Raw genomic sequence first — 17,302 nt, forward strand, 5'->3', positions numbered from 1 at the left:
CTGCTTAGCCATTTTGCACTTCCTGTCAATCTCATTTTTTAAACTTTGTATTCCGTTTCGCCAGTTTCATTCGTTGCATTTTTAAATTTTCTCCTTTTACCAACTAAATTCAATATCTGTTCTGTTATCCAAGGATTTCTGCTAGGCTTTGTCTTTTTACCTATTTGGTCCTCTGCTCCCTTCACTATTTCATCTCTTATAGCTACCCATTCATCTTCTACTGTATTCCTTTTCCCTGTAGTAGTCAATTGTTGCCTAATGCTACCTCTGAAACTTTCAACAACCAAAAACCTCAAGTTCTTTCTACTTATCCAGGTCACATCTCTTTAATTTCCTTCGTTTTTGCAGTTTCATCAGTGTTAATCAACAGTTCATAAACAATAAATTGTGATCAGAGTCCACATCTGCCCTCTGGAAGTCTTACAATTTAAAGTATGGTTCCTAACTCTCTGTATAACTATTATATAATCAATCAGAAACCTTTCGGTGTCTCCAGATCTCCTCCACGTTTACAACCTTCTCTCATGATTCTTAAACCAAGTGTTAGCTATGGTTAATTATGCTCTGTGCAAAATTCTACTACGCGGGTTCCTCTTTCAGTCGTTTCCACCAGTCCATATTCAACTACTGTTTTTCCTTCTCTTCCTTTTCCTACTATTGGATTCCAGTCTCCATCATAATTAAATTTTCGTCTCCTTTAACTATCTGAATAATTTCTTTTATCTCACCACACATTTCCTCAGTCTCTTGAGGTAGTTGGCGTATAAACTTGTATTACTGTGCAGGTGTTGGCTTTGTGTCTATCTTGGGTACTAAAATGCTTTCGCTATGTTGTTCATACTAACTTACCCACATTCCTATTTTCTTATCCATTATTTAACCCACTCCCGCATCACCCCCTACTTGACTTTGTATTTATAACCCAGTGTTCACCTGACCAGAAGTCCTGTTCCTCCTGCCACCGAACTTCTCTAATTCGCACTGCATCTAGCTTCAAACTACCCATTCCTCTTTTCTAATTTTCTAACCTCCCTGCCCGATTAAGGGATCCAACATTCCACACTCCAATTCGTAGAATACTGGTTTTGCTTCTCCTGATGATGATATACTCCTGAGTAGTCCTCGCCTGGAGATCCGGTTGGGGGACCATTTTACCACCGGAATATTTTTCCCAAGAGGACGCCATCATCATTTAACCATACAGTAGAGCTCATACCCTCGGGGCGTGTGGCATTACGGTTGTAGTTTCCCCTTGCTTTCGGCCGTTCGCAGTACCAGCACAGCAAGGCCGTTTTGATTAATGTTACAAGGCCAGATCAGTCAATCATCCAGATTATTGCCCCTGCATCTACTGAAAAGGCTGCTGCCCCTCTTCAGGAACCACACGTTTTTCTAGCCTCTCATAAGATACTCCTCCGTTGTGGTTTCCCCTATGGTACGGCTATCTGTACCGTTGAGCCATGCAAGCCGCCCTACCGATGGCAAGCTCAATGTTTCATGGACAGCAATTCCCGTAATACTGTTAAATAAATAAATGGGAGGTTAACATGCTCCATGGCCTGCACTTACGGATTGATAAATGAAATACATGGTGCAGAGCCTCTCTCTTTCAACAAAGGATTTTAACATTGGATACAAAAGATGGTTCATCTATGCAAATGAAAATTCTGCAGCGAAATATTACGCTAGGCTGCACTTGCTAGCAACGCTATCACCATAAATTCCAATGCAACTTGTAAATGTCCATCAAATTGGAACATCATACGAATGATCTTATACGTAGAGGCAGCGTCCAGGCGATGAGTGTATTTCCAATGATTCCGGAAACAAGACAACCCAGAAGAGCATGCAGAAGAAAAAAATGCAGAAAACGGATGGCTTTTGTCCCAACAGTCGACATGGGCTTCCTGCGAACTCGTGCGCCCTAATTTGTCAACTGAGCTATTCCACCAAAGTGAAACGAATAGACATACCTCCACTAGGCAACCGAGGATTAGAGCACGCTTTATCAGGCGAGAACCTGAGTGTAGTCTTCGCACCATGCCAGCGACAAATTACCCACGACAAAATAAATGGTTTAAAAGTATTATTTAATGCATGACTTTCAAAGCGTACTCAAAACTGTAACATTTCAGGGACATAATCTTTTACTACGTGTAGCTAGAGACAAGCAAAAAGGCGAACTTCAAGGAATGTGGACCAAAGTTCTGTAGAACGAAATGGACTTAAATACACATTCGAGAAGCGAGAACTGTAACGAATACAGCATTCCGCCTTATCATTTTATATTTATTTTCAGTAATATGATAGCTTTCCTATATGCATTTAAATTTATGATGTGTGCCTTCCGGATCCCAACTAAACAGTGTAACGTAACAACAAGGGTGACGTCTTGTTTGCTTATAATCGAGTGTTCAGGGAGAGTTAAATCGTAGTTCTTTGTTTTAATGTCAAGTCGTCAGTGCTCATCAATGCGAAATAACGCATTATTTTTATCAGTCATTTGAAGTGCAAAGCTGGTTGACACTACCATTCTGATCAGTATAGAAGGCAAGCGAACCAGGCAGTGCTTCACAATTGCTAAATACAGGGTGATTCAAAATTGAACGGTATATTTGAAACGGCAATAAAAACTAAACGAGCAGCGATAGAAATACACCGTTTGTTGCAATATGCTTGGGACAACACTACATTTTCAGGCGGACAAACTTTCGAAATTACAGTAGTTACAATTTTCAACAACAGATGGCGCTGCAAGTGATGTGAAAGATATAGAAGACAACGCAGTCTGTGTGTGCGCCATTCTGTACGTCTTCTTTCTGCTGTACGCGTGTGCTGTTCACAACGTGCAAGTGTGCTGTAGACAACATGGTTTATTCCTTAGAACAGAGGATTTTTCTGGTGTTGGAATTCCACCGCCTAGAACACAGTGTTGTTGCAACAAGACGAAGTTTTCAACGGAGGTTTAATGTAACCAAAGGACCGAAAAGCGATACAATAAAGGATCTGTTTGAAAAATTGCAACGGACTGGGAACGTGACGGATGAACGTGCTGGAAAGGTAGGGCGACCGCGTACGGCAACCACAGAGGGCAACGCGCAGCTAGTGCAGCAGGTGATCCAACAGCGGCCTCGGTTTTCCGTTCGCCGTGTTGCAGCTGCGGTCCAAATGACGCCAACGTCCATGTATCGTCTCATGCGCCAGAGTTTACACCTCTATCCATACAAAATTCAAACACGGCAACCCCTCAGCGCCGCTACCATTGCTGCACGAGAGACATTCGCTAACGATATAGTGCACAGGATTGATGACGGCGATATGCATGTGGGCAGCATTTGGTTTACTGACGAAGCTTATTTTTACCTGGACGGCTTCGTCAACAAACAGAACTGGCGCATATGGGGAACCGAAAAGCCCCATGTTGCAGACCCATCGTCCCTGCATCCTCAAAAAGTACTGGTCTGGGCCGCCATTTCTTCCAAAGGAATCATTGGCCCATTTTTCAGATCCGAAACGATTACTGCATCACGCTATCTGGACATTCTTCGTGAATTTGTGGCGGTACAAACTGCCTTAGACGACACTGCGAACACCTCGTGGTTTATGCAAGATGGTGCCCGGCCACATCGCACGGCCGACGTCTTTAATTTCCTGGATGAATATTTCGATGATCGTGTGATTGCTTTGGGCTATCCGAAACATACAGGAGGCGGCGTGGATTGGCCTCCCTATTCGCCAGACATGAATCCCTGTGACTTCTTTCTGTGGGGACACTTGAAAGACCAGGTGTACCGCCAGAATGCAGAAACAATTGAACAGCTGAAGCAGTACATCTCATCTGCATGTGAAGCCATTCCGCCAGACACGTTGTCAAAGGTTTCGGGTAATTTCATTCAGAGACTACGCCATATTATTGCTACGCATGTTGGATATGTGGAAAATATCGTACTATAGAGTTTCCCAGACCGCAGCGCCATCTGTTGTTGAAAATTGTAACTACTGTAATTTCGAAAGTTTGTCTGCCTGAAAATGTACTGTTGTCCCAAGCATATTGCAACAAACGGCGTATTTCTATCGCTGCTCGTTTAGTTTTTATTGCCGTTTCAAATATACCGGTCATTTTTGAAACACCCTGTGTATATGAGAATCGGATGTACGTCTTAATCACCTTCTCCTCTTTCTACAAAATTTCGAACGATTCTGATTCCGTAGTAGAATTCTAATCATAAACCGGTAAGTCATAGATACAGTTTTCCTGCTTTCTTTTAAAACAGACTGCGAGGAAGAAATAAAACTGTACATAGTTGTTATAGAGTTTTGGTTTAAAATTATACGTAAGGAGAAAACAGACACGTGGTTGGTTGGTTGGTTGATGTTGGGGTGGGGACCAAGCAGCGGGGTCATCGGTCCCATCGGATTTGGGGTGGGTGGGCAAGGAAGTCAGCTGTGCCCTTTCAAAGGAACCACCCCGGAATTTGCGTGAAGCTATTTAGCGAAATCACGGAAAACCTAAATTAGAATGGCGTGACGCCAGTTTGAACCGTCTAACGTCTAAATGCGCTGCTATCGAAGTTAAAACTGACTCCGAGAATGAAGACGAAACTGCGTATTTTCTCAGCATTTTCTTTTAGTGTTAACGGAGAACTTGTACACCGTTGTATAAAGGAATATGTAGCCTATGTCCGTCTGAATGTTTATTGCAGTATCGTGAAAAAATCTGTAGTAAGTCAATCAAGAAATTTCAAGATTTTGCTGACAATTGTTCTCTATTATACTCGTATATTACAATACATTTATATATTGTGTATACAAAAATATATAGACTACGTTCACCCAAATGTTCATTAGGGGGTCGTGTAATTTGCAGTAGATCGGCCAAGAACTTTTAGATATGTTTGCCAACAAAATGTCGCCTTCATATATATATATATATATATATATATATATATATATATATATATATAAAGTCGGATTACAAAATCTTATGTAGGCAAGTGATCTTCGTCTTGCCTTGAGCGTAAAGTGTGCAAAATTTCATGTAGATCAGAATAAAACTATAAATTTTTTATGAATTAAACATTCTTCCCTGTATGTATACATAGACGTCCTCAGCAGCGGAAAAGTTCACGATGTACCCACGCAACACTCAAACTCGCAACTTCCACTGCACTATACACCGACGCTATACCGAGACGACAGTCGTCAGCTTACCACATCTACGTAAACAAAACCTCAGCCGTTGTGACAGTCTGAGGCTTCATTTACTCTTATTTTCGTGGCACCCACAAAGATTGTTTCCAATACTAATTAAACAGCTATTTTCAGCAGGACCTGCTCTCAAATTATTTTACTCTCCCGTATTTTTATAATCAGTTTTGAAACACTACATATAAACATTGTTTACTACAAAAGTTTGTTACAACTGATTCACATTACTATCGAACAGAGAAATGAGAATGATCCCTACACCCCCCCCCCCCCTCCCAGACAGCCAACAGTGTTAGTACGCCAATTCCGAGATCAGGGAGTAGCGCCAGCCTTGCACAGAATATGTCCAACGAATAAATGACGAGGGTCGGTTTGCCGGCGAACCTGGAAATGGTTTTAGACGGTTTCCCACATTGCACTGGGTCAATGCTGGGCTGTAGCCATGGCTTGCTAAAGTTACAAGATTAGTAAACATTTCCAAAACGTTCGCACACTTTTACATGGGATGACACCAGATGTAGACAGATGGGACCAGCCTCTACCACTAAATTTGACAAATCGTGTAATTAACATGCCGCCCCCGTGATGATACGGTACAAAGCTTAGGAAGAAGGCGCGACAACAACAACAAGAACGAGAAGAAGAAGATAAAAACAGCAGATTAATCTATTCACATTACAGCACAAACTATCTTTGTGTAGCACGATAACTCAGTGTGAAGATAGTTAAAGTTACGTTGCCAAAATAGAACGTTACAGAGTAAAAAAACTGAATAACAAGACACCTTTGAAGTAGCATCTATCACCCCGTGTCATTCTGACTACGTGATGCACTGATTGGAGGAATCGATTTGAACGTTTCTGCTTCTCTACTCGTATTAGAAACGGTCCGAAATGAAAACTAAATGGCAGAGTATTGGAATTTGTATCCATTTGAATGAAAAACAGACACTACAAAATGAATCCTTAAAATTACAGACAAACAATGGTCTTTTGAATATCGAGTTGACAAATGACATGCAGCAACTACCAACATCTTTTACGTATGTAAAATATAGTATCCTGACTGACTGACTCATCATACCTCACTCCAGACCAGTAACGACAGGAACATGAAATTTGTCGAGCGTCGTTTCAGAAAGGATTTTTTAAAATTACGCCCATTAGAAGGTGAAATAGGGGATGAAACAATTTTAGAAAATATCTCACTATTAAGGCAATTTCGAGACTGGCCTACGAAAATTAATATTTTTTTTTTTCAGAGATAAAGGAACACGTTTATCAGCATGTTTGGAAATTTAACCCCTATGGAGGTGATGTAGTTGGTGAACGTATGTTTTAAAACATAAGTCGTTTTTAAAAAACTACTCAATTATTTTCAAAGTTACGTCTATGAAAACTGGTATTTGACCATCGGTTACAAATAAAAAACATTACGTGCTTCAGTGATTCTGGAAATTCAGCTCCTAAGAGGGGTGAAATAGATCATGAAATGTTTTGCGAAAATATTTCATTATGGAAGCATTTTACATCTAAAATTTTAATTTGGCTTCGCGGATGGAAATTTCATTATTTTTGGAAATTCAGCCCTGAAGGGGGTAAAATAGGGGGTGATACTTTTCATGAAAATATTTCACCGTGAAAGCATTTTAAAGCTAAACCTTCCGAAATTGGCGTTTGGCTTCTCGGTTGGAAATGAAGAAATACGTGTTTCACTGTTTTTGGAAATTCAGTCCATAGGGGATGAAGTAGGGCCAGACTCATTCATCGCCCAGCACAAACCACTAAGGGTCAAATGGTTCAAATGGCTCTGAGCACTATGGGAATTAACATCTGAGATCATCAGTCCCCTAGAACTTAGAACTACTTAAACCTAACTAACCTAAGGACAGCACACACATCCATGCCCGAGGCAGGATTCGAACCTGCGACCGTAGCAGCAGTGCGGTTCCGGACTGAAGCGCCTAGAACCCCTCGGCCACAACGGCCGGCAACCATTAAGGATAGAAACTTGAAATGCGGAAAGAGTGTGGAGCTTATGCTGTAGGCATCCTTTAAGAAAGTACTGTTCGAAATCCCACTCCTAAACGGGTGAAATAGGGGATGAAAACTTTTTGAAAACATGGCGCTATTTAGGCAATTATGAAGCTAGAACTACGTAAACTGGTATTTGATTTCTCAGTCAGAAATTTAAAAAAGTAAATTCAACCACTAAGGGAATAAAATAGTGGCTGAAAGCTTTCTTGAAAATATTGTGAATCATTATTAAAGAACTACTAAAGAATTTGCAAAACTACTTCTGTGAAAACAAGTATTTCATTTCTCGGTTGGATATAAAGAAATATGTGTTAGGGGATGAAAGTTTAAATGGAAATATCTCCACAAGAACGCAAAAGGCATGATCAACATAAACTTTGGGCTCCTGCTACCGGAATCGTCTTTTCGTCAGAAGTACATTCGGAAAATGGCATGATTCTATGGAATTGATTAGCGTGAGAAGATTAGAAAGTGTTGCAATTTGTGACCAAGATAAAAATTCGATTAAAGAAAAAAGAAAAACTCTGCGGACCATGCAGTTTAAGCGAGCGAAGCAGTGGGCGATTTGATACTATAAAATAAAAATGTATTGCCATCAACGTCATTTCCGTGTCAAATCGAGAATTCTTCACATTGCCCCCGTCCTTGGAAGGTGGGTTTCCAAGTCAATCGTAGGAGTGTGTACTCTAAGAAAATAATTAACATAACGTCTGATATTTTTTTCGACCTGATTTGGCAGTTTTTATACATTTCACTTGTGGTGTGCACTAAACTAAATTCCATATAAATAACAATTTTTTGGGGGAATTTGCACAAAATCCGGAGACGGCACAGTAAGTGAAATTGAGGTAAACTTTTTTTTCTAATTGAATTTCTTGCTGAAGAGTAAGGTAATTGTTTCTCGATTTTTCTATCCTGCCGCCTTCTACTGTTTTCATGGAAAACACGCTGCAGGTTCCAGGAAAAATTTACCATCGGAGTATAAAAGAGGCGAGGCCACAGCCGTAAAAAGAACACCTTAAATGAATTCAAGGGTAGTTCCGAAGTTACAATGGAATGTAAACATTATGCGCATACATTAGCGCTGCCTAAAATATGTAAGTGAATATAAAATGAGCCATGACCGCAAAGCTCACGAAATGCGAACCAACTTTCTCTCTCTCTCTCTCTCTCTGTCGCCAACAGAGGTTTAAAATTCAGCACGGCAGCACGAAAGGAGTAGTCTACGACACGGCGGTGAGAGGTGTGCGGTCACTTAAAGTTTGCGTGTTTATGCTGTGTTTGAATTGAGGCACCACAAACTATAAAACTTCTGTGACTGTGCGCAGACGGTTTTATAAACAGCGGGTGAGAGAAGAAAGAGAGCGCTGTCTTTCTACGGCTACACACACGCATTCTCTATAGGCGCTTGTATAGTATGTGGCGGTGGGTACTATGTACAGATATTAGCGAAACGGTTCAAATGGCTCTAACTATGGGACTTAACATCTGAGGTCATCAGTGCACTAGAATTAGAACTACTTAAACCTAACTAACGAAAGGACATCACACACATCCATGCCCGAGGCAGGTTTCGAACCTGCGACCGTAGCAGCAGCGCGGTTCCGAACTGAAGCGCCTAGAGCCGCTCGGCCACAGCGGCCGGCTAAATATTAGCGACATTCTGTCCTATTCTATATGCGAATTTGACGAGGGGAAATGACTGTATATATGAGCCCTGTACCCGTCTTACTCCTTCTTACCTTACCTTTCAGTCTTGACGTTGCCACAGGGAGTACTGGAAGTGGATGGTTTACTCTCGCTATCGTCCGATGTGAGAATGCCTCTCTACCTGGATTGGAATCATTCGCCGACCGAGATGTCATCGCTTACAAGACCTGGCATTGTGGAATAGATGCTAAGACCCAATCTAGACCTAGTTATGTACCGGGTGATCAAAAAGTCAGTATAAATTTGAAAACTTAATAAACCACGGAATAATGTAGATAGAGGGGTAAAAATTGACACACGTGCTTGGAATGACATGGGGTTTCATTAGAACCGAAAACAAATACAAATTAATGCTAGACGCGTGAAAGATCTCTTGCGCGCGTCATTTGGTGATGCTCGTGTGCTCAGCCGCCACTTTCGTCATGCTTGACCTCGCAGTTCCCCAGACCTCAGTCCGTGCGATTATTGGCTTTGGGGTTACCTGAAGTCGCAAGTGTATCGTGATCGACCGACATCTCTAGGGATGCTGAAAGACAACATCCGACGCCAATGCCTCACCATAACTCCGGACATGCTTTACAGTGCTGTTCACAACATTATTCCTCGACTGCAGCTATTGTTGAGGAATGATGGTGGACATATTGAGCATTTCCTGTAAAGAACATCATCTTTGCTTTGTCTTACTTTGTTATGCTAATTATTGCTATTCTGATCAGATGAAGCGCCATCTGTCGGACATTTTTTGAACTTTTGTATTTTTTTGGTTCTAATAAAACCCCATGTCATTCCAAGCATGTGTGTCAATTTGTACCTCTCTATCTACATTATTCCGTGATTTATTCAGTTTTCTAATTTATACTGACTTTTTGACCACCCGGTATATAGTAATATGCCTTTTGATACATCTACATCTGTAAACATACTTCGCAAGCCACCGTATAGTGCGTAGCGGAGGGCATCTTGTATTACTAATAGTCATTTGCTTTTCTGCTCCACTCGCAAATGAAACGAAGGAAAAGCGACTGCCTATAAGCCTTTGTACGGGACCTAATTTCCCTTATCGTTGAAAGTAGAATCGTTATGCAGCCCGTTTCAAATATCAATTCTCTAAAATTTCCTCAGTAGTACACCGCGAAAAGAATTTCGTTTTCCTGCAGGGATTCCCACTTAAGTTGAGCAAGCATCTCGGTAATATTCGCATGCTGATCGAACCTACAAGTAACAACTCTAGTAGCCCGCGTCTATAGCGCTTCGATGTCTTGGGTATCGCAAACATTTGAGCAGTCCTCCAGAATGGGCAGTTCTACGTTTTTGTCCGCAGTCTCGTTTGCAGATTAACCACCCTTTTCTTCAGTTTCAACATTTCATTGACCTGGAAACAGGCATGTGTGCATTGTGGCATTCATCCTGCTAACATATATAGATAATGTATTGCCACTCAATGTTTACTATTAAAATACATATGTTTTTGGATAGGGTCCGCCTTTACCAAAACACAATTTTGCCTTTTTAACCCAAACATGTTTCACTGCAGTTACAGCATCTTCAATGGGCTTTTATTTTATGGCTGTGAAAGATAAAGAATGTTCTTTACTGTTTGTATACATGTAACTATTAGTTTTTAATTCATAATTACAGATATTTGAAAAAACACATAAAATTATGAATTCATACCTTTTTACCACATGCTGTGGTTTTTTTGATGTATTGTGTTTCTACAATGACTGTTCTGTTTCACAGTTTGTCATCTGCAACCACTTACACCTTAAAGTAGATAAATTGTTTAAGCCAAAATTACGACTTGAAAATTGTTATTTCTATGCCTTTCAGAGGTGTCTATGCATTTTTTTCTGAATCTTTCGGAGGTGTCTGTGCCTTTTGTGTGTGTGTCTGTGGTGTGTGTCATATATATATATATATATATATATATATATATATATATATATATATATATATGTGTGTGTGTGTGTGTGTGTGTGTGTGTTTTTGTGTATACATTTTCCTTTTCCTCATCTTCATCACTGTCAAACACTGTATATTGAGCTGTCATTCTCACTGTTTCACTGTTTACCATCTGTAAAAGCAAACATGGTGGACAGTGGAACAGTTGACAGTGTAAAAACAAGATGGCTGACAGTGGAACAATTGAAAATGTTCCTGGCGGTTGTTCTGAATCTTTCGGAGGTGTCTGTTCATTTTTTTGTGTGTGTGTTTGTGTGTGTGTGTGTGTGTGAGTGTGTGTTTGTGTGTGTGTGTCTGTGTGTGTGTGTGTGTGTGTGTGTGTGAGAGAGAGAGAGAGCAGGTTTGAGGATTTTTCATTATTATTATTAGTACAAGTACTTTTTTGTGTGTATGTGAAAAGGGTGAGAGAGAGAGAGAGAGACAGAGAGAGAGTGCGTGACAGTAGGTTTGAGGATTTTTTTGCGTGCGTAGGCGGGGGGGGGGGGGGAATGAGAGCTCTATAGGTTGGTCTTGTCTAATAATTCTTTGAGGGCACTGTCAGTGCAGCCTCAGTGCGCCACGTTTGAAATGAACCTGTAAGGGTTCGAAACTAATCACCTAATAAATAACTGCAACTGTTGACATAACCATTAACAAACACTTTAAGTACCCACACTTTCCTCAAATTCTTACAATAAACCAAAGTCGACCATTCGCCTTTCCTGCTACCGTAACTACCTGCTTGTTCCGTTTCATATCATTTTCCACTGCTATGTTTAGATGTTTTTTCGACGTGAGTTTGTCAAGCAGTGCACTACTGATGCTGTATTCGAATATTGTAGGATTGTTTCCGTAAAGCTAGAAATGTGGAATCTGCCTGTTATCGTTCATCCATGGTTCGCAGGATATCATGTGAGAAACGGGCAAGCTGGTTTAACACGAGCGATGTTCTCTAAATCCGCGCTGCTGGGTAGAGTGAGGTTTTCGGACTCTAGGAAATGTATTATATTCGAACTGAGAGTATGTTAAAATGATTCTGCAACAAACTGGTGTTAAGGATATTGTTCTGTAATTTTGCGGGTCCGTTCTTAAACCTCTATTGTGTACCAGAGTCACCTGAGGGTTCTTCCAGTCGCTTGGGAGTTTGAGCTGGACGATAGATCCGCGACAGGTACAAGCTAAGGGAGGGGCCGGGCCAATGGCGAAGCGTACTCTCCTTAAAACCGAATTGCGATTCCATGCCGGCCGCGGTGGCCAAGCGGGTCTAGGCGCTTCAGTCGGGAACCACGCGGCTGCTACGGTCGCAGGTTCGAATCCTGCCTCGGGCACGGGTGTGTGTGATATCCTTAGGTTAGTTAGGCTTAAGTAGTTCTAAGTCTAGGGGACTGATGACCTCAGATGTTTAGTCCCACAGTACTCAGAGCCATTTGAACCTTTTTTTTTTTCGATTCCATCCGCACCTGGCGACTTATTTGTTTTAAACTCTTTCTACTGCTTCCCTGCAGGAGGTAAACGATGGTCTCAGCAGAATGGTCACACAAACGTTCTCCAATTACAATAGTGTCCAAATATAAGCAACAAGCGGAAATTTTGAAAGGTTGTAGCGTATTTTCCCACAGTATATACAGGTGACAGTAAAGTAGAAGCAACGTAAAGAATAAGAATGTAAACAACTGGAACATTCATAGTGGTAGACAACAGAGGTTCTTCATTTTTTCCAGCTTACCGGATTTGCACACACATCCCGATAACTGGTTAATGTGCTTAGTAGTGGGTGTGACCACCTCTGGCAGCAATACAGGCCTAACACGATGGGACATATTGTGAATGCTGTCATCAGTCTCATGTTGAGGTAATGACGCCCATTCTTGTTGCAAGTCTTGGAGAGTGAATGGTCGATGCTGACATGATACAACCAGTCTCCCTAGTGCGTCGATGACATGCTATATGGGATTCAAATTGGGAGAGCAAGCTGTCCACCCCATATGTCCAACATCTCCCGTTTCCAGAAAACATCGACTACCCGTGCTCTATGAGTTTGAGCATTATAGTCCATCAGTACGAAGTCTGGTCCAACAGCCTCTCGCAACATGGCGTTCCAAGACCTCGTCACGGTACAAGATAGTAATTAAACCTTGCCAATTCACCCGTACAGTTTACTGGAGAGGTGCCTGAGTAGTCAACATAATCCCTGCTCACACCATTAGGGATTCACCACAATGTCGACTCTTTCCATAATGTTTAGGTTCAAATGGCTCTAAGCACTATGGAACTTAGCATCTGAGGTCATCAGTCCTCTAGACTTAGAACTACATAAACCTAACTAACCTAAGGACATCACACACATCCATGCCCGAGGCAGGATTCGACCCGCGACCGTAGCAGCAGCACTGTTCCAGAAAAAAATGGTTCAAATGGCTCTGAGCACTATGGGACTTAACATCTGAGGTCATCAGTCCCCTAGAACTTAGAACTACTTAAACCTAACTAACCTAAGGACATCACACACATCCATGCCCGAGGCAGGATTCGAACCTGCGACTGTAGCGGTCGCGCGGTTCCAGACCGAAGCGCCTAGAACCGCTCGGCCACACCGGCCGGCATTGAAAATGTCAGTTTACGAGCCTAATTCTTGTCATTTGCGGGAGGTGTTACTGTTCAGTATTAAGAAAACAGCGGCTGAGTCTCATCGAATTCTCACAAGTACGTATGGTAAGGACGCTATTTGCGAAAGAACGTGTCTTCAGTGGTTTCAACGCTTCAAGAAAGGTGATTTTAACGTCATAGACCGGCATAGTGGTGGAAGAGAGAATGTTTTCGAAGATGCAGAATTTGAGACATTGCTGAGTGAAGACTGGCGTCAAACTCAAGAAGAATGGGCACAACTGGTGGGAGTGACACAGTAAGCCATTTCACAACGTCTCAAGGCCATGGGCGTGATTCAGAAAGAAGGAACTTGGGTCCCGCGTGAGCTGAAAAAAAGAGACGTTGAACGGCGTTTGTGTGTTTGTGAACAGTTGCTTCAGAGGCAAAAACGGAATTTCTGCATCGCATTGTGACCGGAGACGAAAAATGGGTTCATTACGATAACCCTAAACGCAAAAAACCATGGGGATATCCCGGCCACGTTTCCACGTCGACGGCCAAACCGAATATTCACGGCTCCAAGATCATGCTCTCCATTTGGTGGGAGCAGCTCGTCGTCGTGTACTATGAGGTGTTAAAACCAAGTGCAACAATCACAGATGCTCTTTATCGAACGCAATTAATGCATTTGAGCAGAGCATTAAAAGACAAACGGCCACAATACGGCGAGAGGCACGATAAAGTGATTTTCCAGTACGACAACGCTCGACCCCACGTTGCAAAAGAGGTCAAAACGTACTTGTAAACGTTAAAACGGGAAGTCCTACCCCACCCACCGAATTCTCCAGACATTGCTCCCTCTGACTATCACCTGTTTAGATCAATGGCGCATGGCCTGGCTGAACAATTTTTTCGACGCGGGATTCGTACACTGCTCGAAAGATGGGCGAAAATAGCGGCCAGCGATGTAAAATACTTTGAATGATACATGTGTAACCAATTTGTTTCATTAAAGCCTCAAATGTTGTGGTAAAAACGGCGGAAGCAAAGTTGTACACCTTGTATACATAATTTTTTACGCTGACACCCTTCCTGCAAAATGAGGAAACTTCAGTGTCAGGAATGACATTTTAACTTTTTGTTTCTGTACTACTAACTCTATTCACAGAACCGCAGACAGTATCAGCATAGGCCTCTAAATCTACCTGCGAAATTATACCATTGTACGACACCTGGTTCAGAAGATATGACGTCAGAAACGCTGAGATGCGCGAAAAACTAGCTTTTCTAAAAGCTGATCGGAAATGTTTCAGTCTTTAAGGAATCGGGTGTCGGGTATTACTGGTACTGCCCGAAACACGTATACGATGAGATTCACTCTAGACATTCACCACTGGTTGAATACTATTGCAGTCTTTCTCTTGATTTTGTACGCAGTTAAACAGAGCAGCCATTCATTACATCAAGTGAAAAATTTAATTTTGTTCCAAGTCTTCCTGTGTTTGTTTACGATAGTTGAACAACAATACTTCCGTCTAGACATGGGCTGGCAAATAGCGGCCCACGAATCACATGCAGTTCGTTATGGGTACTTCTGTGGCCTGCCAAGGGAGTCAGAAAAAAAGTCGCCTCGAACAGAGGTTTCCTTCCCGTGCGAGACCGAAGAACACCAGTAGGACGGTCAGGTCAGTCAGGATGTGAGTGGCAGAGCTCCTACGGGTTGGTTCAAATGGCTCTGAGCACTATGGGACTCAACTGCTGAGGTCATTAGTCCCCTAGAACTTAGAACTAGTTAAACCTAACTAACCTAAGGACATCACAAACATCCATGCCCGAGGCAGGATTCGAACCTGCGACCGTAGCGGTCTTGCGGTTCCAGACTGCAGCGCCTTTAACCGCACGGCCACTTCGGCCGGCTCCTACGGGTGATCTCATTTATTTCCAGATACAAATTTCCAACTTTAGTGAAACCATGAAAGCTCCCAAAAACATAAAACCAATGACGAATGAGGTGTTTTTAAACAAAAATGCACAAACATACATTTCTTTATTGATACAGGAAACAAAGCGATGTGTTTATCGTGTCGCGAAACGATTGCCGTCTTTAAAGAGTACTAGGTGCTATCCAAGATTATTGGGACTGGTGCTGCCATCTGTTGAAAACCTTACCTTCGAAGTAATGGTCACCATTACCCTTGAAATAGTTCCCATCCGACATACACACCGGTCCCAGCGCTTCTGCCAGTGATCAAACGTTTTCTGGACGTCCTGTTTTTGAGGGTGTTTATCAGCGCCAGCGATGCTTCTTGGATCCTCTATAGAGTGTCGAACCGACGGCCTTTCAACTTAAGTTTCAGTTTTGGGAATAGCGCGAAGTCGCAAGGTGCCAAATCTGACGAGTACGGTGGGTGGGGTACAACCGCCATGTTGTTTTCTGCCAAAAAGGTCCTGGTGAGCAAGGACGTGTGACAGGGCGCTTTCTCATGATGCAGCAGCCAGTTCCCTTGATGCCAAAGTTCGGGCCGTCGTCGCCGCACGTTTTCACGGAGCCGTCGCAAAACGTCACAGCAGTACGCGGAATTCACTGTTTCGTTGGGTGGGACGAATTCTTTGTGCACAATTCCATTGGTATCAAGGAAAACGATGATCATGGTCTTCACTTTCCTCTTCACCTGTCTCGCTTTTTTGGGTCTTCCACTGGGACGATTGTTGTTTTGTCTCTGGGTCATAACTGTAAATCCAGCTTTCGTCGCGGGTGATAACCCGTGACAAGAAGATAGAGTTTGATACACACGCGCTGTTCTGTTAGTGGATGCATCGTAAAATCGCCACACACCAAACAGAGAGTATTACAGAAATCAATGTGGGTACGCAACACGACCACCCAGCTGAAAACCACTCAGCACACTGATACATCAGATATGTAGCTCTCGCCACCTAGCCGTGCAACGATCTACTACTCATACTTTCCAGATGGGAGCACCAGTCCCAAATATTTTGGATTCCACCTCGTATTCTACAACTACAAACGCCATTATAAAACTAAATAAAGTGAGTTAGGCTCCCAACTCTCCAACGAAAACTCAAAATAAAAGCTACGGCGTGTGTGAAAAGTCTGAAGAAGTTCCAAGCTTTATTTACAACACTTCAAAATACAGCTACTACAGCAAGTTTCATGGCAGCATGTGTTGTTGTTGTTGTTGTCTTCAGTCCTGAGACTGGTTTGAAGCAGCTCTCCATGCTACTCTATCCTGTGCAAGCTTCTTCATCTCCCAGTACTTACTGCAACCTACATCCTTCTGAATCTGCTTTGTGTATTCATCTCCTGGTCTCCCTCTACGATATTTACCCTCCACGCTGCCCTCCAATGCTAAATTTGTGATCCCTTGATGCCTCAGAACATGTCCTACCAACCGGTCCCTTCTTCTTGGCAAGTTGTGCCACAAACTCCTCTTCTCCCCAATTCTATTCAACACCTCCTCGTTAGTTATGTGATCTACCAATCTAATCTTCAACATTCTTTTGTAGCACCACATTTCGAAAGCTTCTATTCTCTTCTTGTCCAAACTATTTATCGTCCATGTTTCACTTTCATACATGGCTACACTACATACAAATACTTTCAGAAACGACTTCCTGGCCCTTAAATCTATACTCGATGTTAACAAATTTGTGTTCTTCAGAAACGCTTTCCTTACCATTGCCAGTCTACATTTTATATCCTCTCTACTTCGACCATCATCAGTTATTTTTCTCCCCAAATAGCAAAACTCCTTTACTACTTTAAGTTTCTCATTTCCTAATCTAATTCCCTCAGCATC

Source organism: Schistocerca nitens, chromosome 1 (genome assembly GCF_023898315.1).
Source record: "Schistocerca nitens isolate TAMUIC-IGC-003100 chromosome 1, iqSchNite1.1, whole genome shotgun sequence".
NCBI classification, from domain to species: Eukaryota; Metazoa; Arthropoda; class Insecta; order Orthoptera; family Acrididae; genus Schistocerca; species Schistocerca nitens.